This window comes from Cynara cardunculus (genome assembly GCF_001531365.2).
Source record: "Cynara cardunculus var. scolymus isolate 2C chromosome LG 5, CcrdV1, whole genome shotgun sequence".
In the NCBI taxonomy this organism is placed as follows: domain Eukaryota; kingdom Viridiplantae; phylum Streptophyta; class Magnoliopsida; order Asterales; family Asteraceae; genus Cynara; species Cynara cardunculus.
The window spans coordinates 29,313,825-29,321,147 of NC_037532.1; positions in this window are offsets into that span (position 1 = coordinate 29,313,825).

A 7,323-nucleotide genomic window follows, 5' to 3' on the forward strand; every position below is an offset into this window, starting at 1 on the left:
ATATATATATATATATATACATGTAAAGAAGAAATCAAGTGATGGAGAGAGTGAAAAAAGTTTACCTGAAAAAGGATTTTGTTGAATAATAATGGTTTGTAAAATAAAGAATACTTCAAATGATAGAGAAGAAGAAAAATAGATTTATTGATGGACAAATCATAGAGGAGCATATGGAATGGTTTGGAGGTTTCACCTCCAATAATGAAGATGAAAAGGTTGTAGGTTTAACTTTTTAAAATTATCAAAAGAACTTTATCCTAATGAATTTCATGTTTTAAATATAGGGACGGGAAAATCTTTTACATATATATCAAATATTTTAAAAAATAAAAAATCTAAGAAAAAAGAATGAGAGGTTTCTAATGTTTAGAGGATGACACCTTATTATGTTTGGTTTCTCCTTTAAGAAGTAAAAATATTATAAAATAATTTTCAAGTTCAATGCTAAAGAAGGAAAAATTCGCAATAGACCGATCAACATCGATGTCTTAAAAACCATATGAAAGATTACGGATCTTAAAAAATCATAAATCATCTTTCTTGATACACTCTTCTAGCATCAATGCAAATATATTCTAGCATAATGTTTATCAAGTTCATGGATAAACAAACAAAAAAATACTTATTTTTATGTTCTACATATGCTTAAAAAATGTTATCTTATTTCATCAATGATTCATATGTCACTTTATCCACACAAAAAAAGGATTCATATGCTTGTATAATTCCAATTTTAGTGTGAATGTTTCCAATTAAAAGACGAAGTACTATACTTATATCAATAAAAACCCATATCATATATGTCTTCTTGAATGACGCCTCAAATCAACAAAAATGCAAATCACCTCCACAAAAACTAAATAGAGGAAGAATTGAGAGATTAAGAGAGATTGTTATGCTTAAACAATGTTACCTTATTTCATCAAGAATTCATATGCCACTTTATCTACACAAAAAATATTCATATGCCTACCTAATTTCAGTTTTAGTGTGAATGTCAACGATTAAAAGACATACATAAGCAAAAACTCATACCATGATTTGTCTTATTGAATGACGCCTCAAATCAACAAAAATACAAATCCCCTCTAGAAAATTATAACTGAATAGAGATGAATAATTGAGAGATTAATAAATAGATTATCATAGAGGTATATCATGAAGAGAAGTTGAAAAATTATAACCGAAAAGAGAGAAATAATGAGAGTTAAAAGATCAATTATTAGAGGGAACATGAGTAAGTTGAATTAGTTGGTGAATATCAAAAATCAAAAATAAATATTGAGGTGAGAAAAGTTTGAGAAAAAGAGAGAAATGATAAAGCATTTTCTAGCTTTGAGAAGATACCACGTCATTGCACGTGGTTTCTTCTTTTATATATATATATATATATATGTCTCCAATTAAAAGACGAAATACTATACTTACATAAGCAAAAACCCGTACCATGATTTGTCTTATTGGATGACACCTCAAATCAACAAAAATACAAATCGTCTCTACAAAATTATAACTGAATAGAAATGAAGAATTGAGAGATTAATAGATAGATTATCATAGAGGTATACCATGAAGAGAAGATGAAAAATTATAACCGAAAAGAAAGAATTAATGAGAGTTAAAGATCAATTATTAGAGGAAACATGAGTAGGTTGAAGTAATTAGTAAATCTCAAAAATCAAAAAAAAAAAAAATATTGAGGTGAGAAAAAATTGAGAAAAGAAGAGAAAAGATAAAATATTTTTTAGCTTTGGGAAAAAGGTCACGTCATTGCACGTGGTTTCTTCTTTAATATAGATATAGATTAGGATTAAATACATAAAATAACAATCTACAATAAGACAACTTTGAAAGTACAATGTTTTAATTAAAATTGCCACATCATCACTAATTTACACTTGTACAATGTCATGGCTTGACAGTTTTCTAACTTGTGTCATGTCATCGAAATTTAAATCCAAAGATTACACAATGTTATAAAGAAAAAAAAATTCAAAATACAATGCAATTAATAAAAAATTCAAAGTACATTTATGTAATAAGAAAAAGATAAATAATCGAAATGGATATTTCTCTCTCATCAATTGGTCTCATAATCATTCATCTATTGGTTATACTCAAATATCACTACCTCCGCAAGAGACATCTCCCTAACTTGCAAATGTAATAAAGACAAAAAAAAATCAATTTCTACCCAGGTCCACAAATGGCACCTCCCTGTGCACAGATAGTGATGTTTGTGGACCTAGGCAGAAACTGTAATTTTTTTGTCTTTTAGCTATCTGTGCTAGGGATGGCAAAAAAAACCCGAAACCGATGGTGAAAGCCAAAAACCGAAACTTTTGGGCCAGGTTCCGGGACATCTTATCGGAGACGAGGCGGGGATCGGGAACAAATTGGGGGATTTTAACGGGGACGGGGGGGGGGCGGTGATCACCGGCCGATCCGATGTGTGTGTGTATATATATATATATATTAATTTTAATTTATATACATATATATAATATCATTAAGAGAAAATAGTAACATTAAAATTTAAAAGACTTTTATCCACTTTACCTAAACAACCTAAATAAAGTTCACACAAAAGTCTAGTTTATTTGTCTAAAATCGCGATTTTAGTTGTATGATGTTTGAATTTCTGTTTAGTTCTATATTGTAATCTAATATATTGTTTGTAATTGATTCAATTATGTTTGAGACATTTAAACTTACATCTTTAAAAAATTATAATTTACTTTTAATTGTGAAAATTAACATATTGTAATTTTTTTCAGATCGGTTTCGGGTTCGGGTTAAGTTATAACCAACGGTGAAAATGAGTATTCTTACCCTTAACGGGTTCCCCAACGGGGATCAGGGAAACCGCGGGGACACGATGGGGATCCCCGATAATATCCCCGACGAGGATCGGGGCGGTTACGGGACGGTTTTAGCTATCGGTTTCGGGGACGGGGATACCAATACCTGGCCCGTTGCTATTTCTAACCTCTGCAATTTTAGTTGCATTTAAGGAGGTCCAACTTGCAGAGGTAGTGACATTTGAGTAAAAGCATAAAAAGAATGACTAAAAGACCAACTGATGAGAAATAAATGATCATTTCGATCAATTTCCCAAAAAAAAAAAAAAATGAAAATACAATATTTATTTCGTTTAGCCTTTTATGCTTTCTTTCAATCATTGGTGGATCCCCAACAAACCCCAGGAGTCATCCACTAAAATATTAGTTGTAGGTTTATTTTTATTTTTATTTTTGTTAATTTAAAATTGTTAATAAATCCATAACAAAAAAAAGTTTAGACCCATTTTAATTCTTGCCATCTCATTTAAAACTCTTATTTAAAAGAGTCATTACTTAATCAATTAAACTTTAATTCCTTTAATTTCTAAGTGTCAACCCATTAAAACTCATTTTATTTCTCTTGTTTTATTTGCTGTAATGCTAATGAATAAGTTATATTTATTCAATTAAACTTGATCTTTAAGCTGAAAACCCAATAACCCAAAATCATATTGGTTCGAAAGAGTTATTGCGGTTTCAGAATTTTATTTTTTTGACATCGTTAAAATGTGCTCTCAATAATAAAAGTTTTTGGATCTACCACTGCTTTCAATATTTATACTTTGTTTATACTAAACCAAATCAAACAAACTCAATAAATCTGACCTACAGGTAATGTTTGAATGTAAGATGTACATAATAAAATAACAGACAATCAAGATTTACTTTGTATAAATTCATACCTTATTAACAAAATGTAATATTTACAAAAATACATATAAGTTTATTAATCTTCTATAGTCTAACATATATGGAGTGAGCTTTTTACATAAAAGAAAATTTATATAATACCAAAATTCACTAGCAAAAATACCCTAAATATGATGTTTTATCTGGTCCAATAATAATATGTTTGAGGATATAGTCGTTGATCACTTTAGTTCTTTAGAGAAGCTAGAGGTGAAAAAAGCTCCACTTGATTGATGAAACGCACGTCGTGAATCAACGGATTACCTGTTCGTTGAGGAGGAGATCCAGTGTAGTAACAAAACGGTTCTCGTTCCTCTGGTGATTTCTAATAACATGAAACCAAGTTGTAAAGATTTTTTTTTCTAATAACTGAAATAAACATAATAAATACTGGTATTTGTATAAATGAACAACTAAGATCTAACCTTATCAGTAGTAGTCATGTTAAGAGTTTCACTTTTTACATCATGATTTGTTGTGTGGCTGCAAAATAATCCAAAAAATGAAGATCACAATATGAAAGTATAAATCAACCCTAAAATAGGATATCAACGATGCATAATTTATGAGAAATAACAAAGTCAAGCAATAACAAATAAAGTTTTCAAGAGAGAACGAAACCTATGCGCATTGATGCATTTGAACGGCTTGAGAACTTCACGACGAATGGTTGATCTGGGACGACGAGGTTTTGGGCAAACAGGCAGATCATTTCCTCCTCTTCCTCCTTCGTAACCGATCTTGGTTGTTTTTCCCTCAACACGATTGTTTTTCACGACCAAATGATGCATATTTTTCCTCTCTTTTTTCAAATCAATATATTTTAACGTATCGTTTTCATCGTAGGATATACAAGTTCTAAATCTAATTGTGTGTCACAAGTGATATAACTTGCAGTTGTTTCTTTATCAACCCCTATAATTTATCCTTCAGTGGATTCACCGTACGAGTTGAATTGTAACAGTGATCATGAGATACGGAGAGAAATGGGATGACATGAATGTGAGAGGATAATGTTAATTTTGTCGTGTGATCGAGTGAGGAGGGCAGAGAGTAGAGGTAGCAGTTTACTTGGTTAGGAATAGTTATAGGATCATTCTTGACTTGGCTGAATCTTCCTGTTTTTTCTATGATTTTCATCTTTATCTCGATTTAACTCATTTTGGTCCAAGTTTTCTTTTCGAAATCATAGGATCGTATCTTCTATATGTTTATCATCCTCGGTCAATGTCATAATCCGTCCGTACATACATACACTATATATATATATATATATATATATGATTACATGAATGTGCATTACTATTTATTTGTTAACATCAGTTTTATCATAATTACGTAGTTTATTATTAGTGTATTATTAAATTATAGCTTTCCAATATCGTCATCAATTTATAGTTTTCACTTATATTTATAAAATCAAAATTACCAATCAATATGAAATTGATGCATATACATATATATAGGATCGGATTCACGTGAGGTCAGCCTGTTTTCGTGAGACCTGTGATATCATTTTTTTACACTTTAAATTTCACAACAAAACGCTGTGAAGGTAAAATAAAAGCCGAATCTTCACATCAAAAATACCGTGAATGTTACCTTCATGGCGTTTTGTTGTGAAGTTTCAAATGTAAAAATGTAGTTTTACAGATCTCACGAAACAAGTTATTTTCACGTAATCTCAAGTCTATATATATAAAGAGAGAGAGAGAGAGAGAGAGAGATTGATTGAGAATGAGAATGATAATAAGAATGCATGATATTGCATGGAGAGTTACACATTAAAACTAATATCTTTGTAATTAATAAAAATAGAAATAATTCTTATAATGATAGATAAGGAGGGGAAGGCACATAAGACGGCATTAATTAGAGGCACATGATTTGCACGTGGATATACATGTGATTCTAATGGAAACCACATTTATTGAAGATGACTCCTTACTAACTCATTTAACATCTTTTATTTGTTCATATATTCATCATTGTTTTACTAAAATCATATTTTTATATTATTAAAATTTTGTATTATTAATATGAGGTATCTTTAGCAGACAAATGACCGTTTATTAAACACTTACCTGGTAAGTGTTTATAGGGCAATTTTCCTCGTCGGATTAACGTGTCAAGGACCAAGAATCTTACCTGATAAGAACAATGATTATGATGGAGAGTCTTGCCCGGCAAGTGCTTACCGTATAAATTGTTGTATATGACACCGTTTTGAACTACAATCTTATCCGATAAAAATAAATTATAATGTTGAGGTATACCCGTTCAACTTATTTTTATAAGTAAATTCTTTTTTAAAATATGAATGGTATTTCAGGATATTAAAAAACATAAAAGAGATCAACCAAAAAAACAGAAAAAATTTCTCGAAATCAACCAAAAAACTTAAAGATGTACTCGTTTGGCAAAATCCTGAGTCCGCCGCTGTTCATATATATATAAAGCTTGGTTCAAATATTAACCAAGATTTTTGTGTTAACTTTGTTAACCAATTATGACCATTGATTCTTACAATAAGGGATTGTGATTAATCATGATTAAAAATTAAATTTTTAAATTTATAATTTCAAAAAACATATATGAACAAAGGAGAAAAGGGTATTTAGATAATTTTCTTTTTTATGTAACTCCCATATCATTAATTGGGAGTTAAAAAATCAAAAAATCTCATTATTTTTATTAATTTATTTTTGTTAATGTAAGAATCATAAGAACACACACGCACACATTAATCATTGTGTCAAATACGAACAAAGGTTGACATACATATGAACTTAGACTATATAACATTTATGAACACAATATGAATATAATAAGAATAGTTGTTACACGAAAGTAAATAAATAAAAAAACAGGTATGAACACAATATGAATAGTTTGTGAACAATAGTTCCTTCATTATGAACGCATTCATGAGCAAGCCAATGTTGAGATATGCAGATAGTGTACATATGAACATAATATGAACAGTTTGTGAATAATAGTTCCTTCATTATGAACACATTCAAGAGCAAGCCAATGTTGAGATATGCAGCTAGTGTACATATGAACACAATATGAACAGTTTATGAATAATAGTTCATTAATTATGAACACATTCAGGAGCAATTCAATGTTGAGATATGCAGTTAGTGTATATATGAACACAATATGAACACYTGTGAACAATTCTTTAACAATTACATATGAATTCGAATTCCGATTGTAGTCGTAGACGATTTTAATCTTTTCATTCTCATTGTTGTCGATCTGTTTTCCAATAGGTTTATCCATATTACTCGGACGATATCGAAATCTTTACAATCGAAAATTCTTTAACAATTACAAAATCAATATCAATATGGATAGAATAAATCGAAATTATAAAACATGAACACGTATAAAAAAATATTAATATTACACAATTATCAATTATTGAAATTTTTTATATTTGTAACTCCCAATTAATGATTTGGGAGTTACATAAATGACAAATTACCTAATTACCCTTGTAATTAGTATATGAGTTATATGTGAACTTAAAAAAAAGATAGAATATGATTGGTTGAGCTTG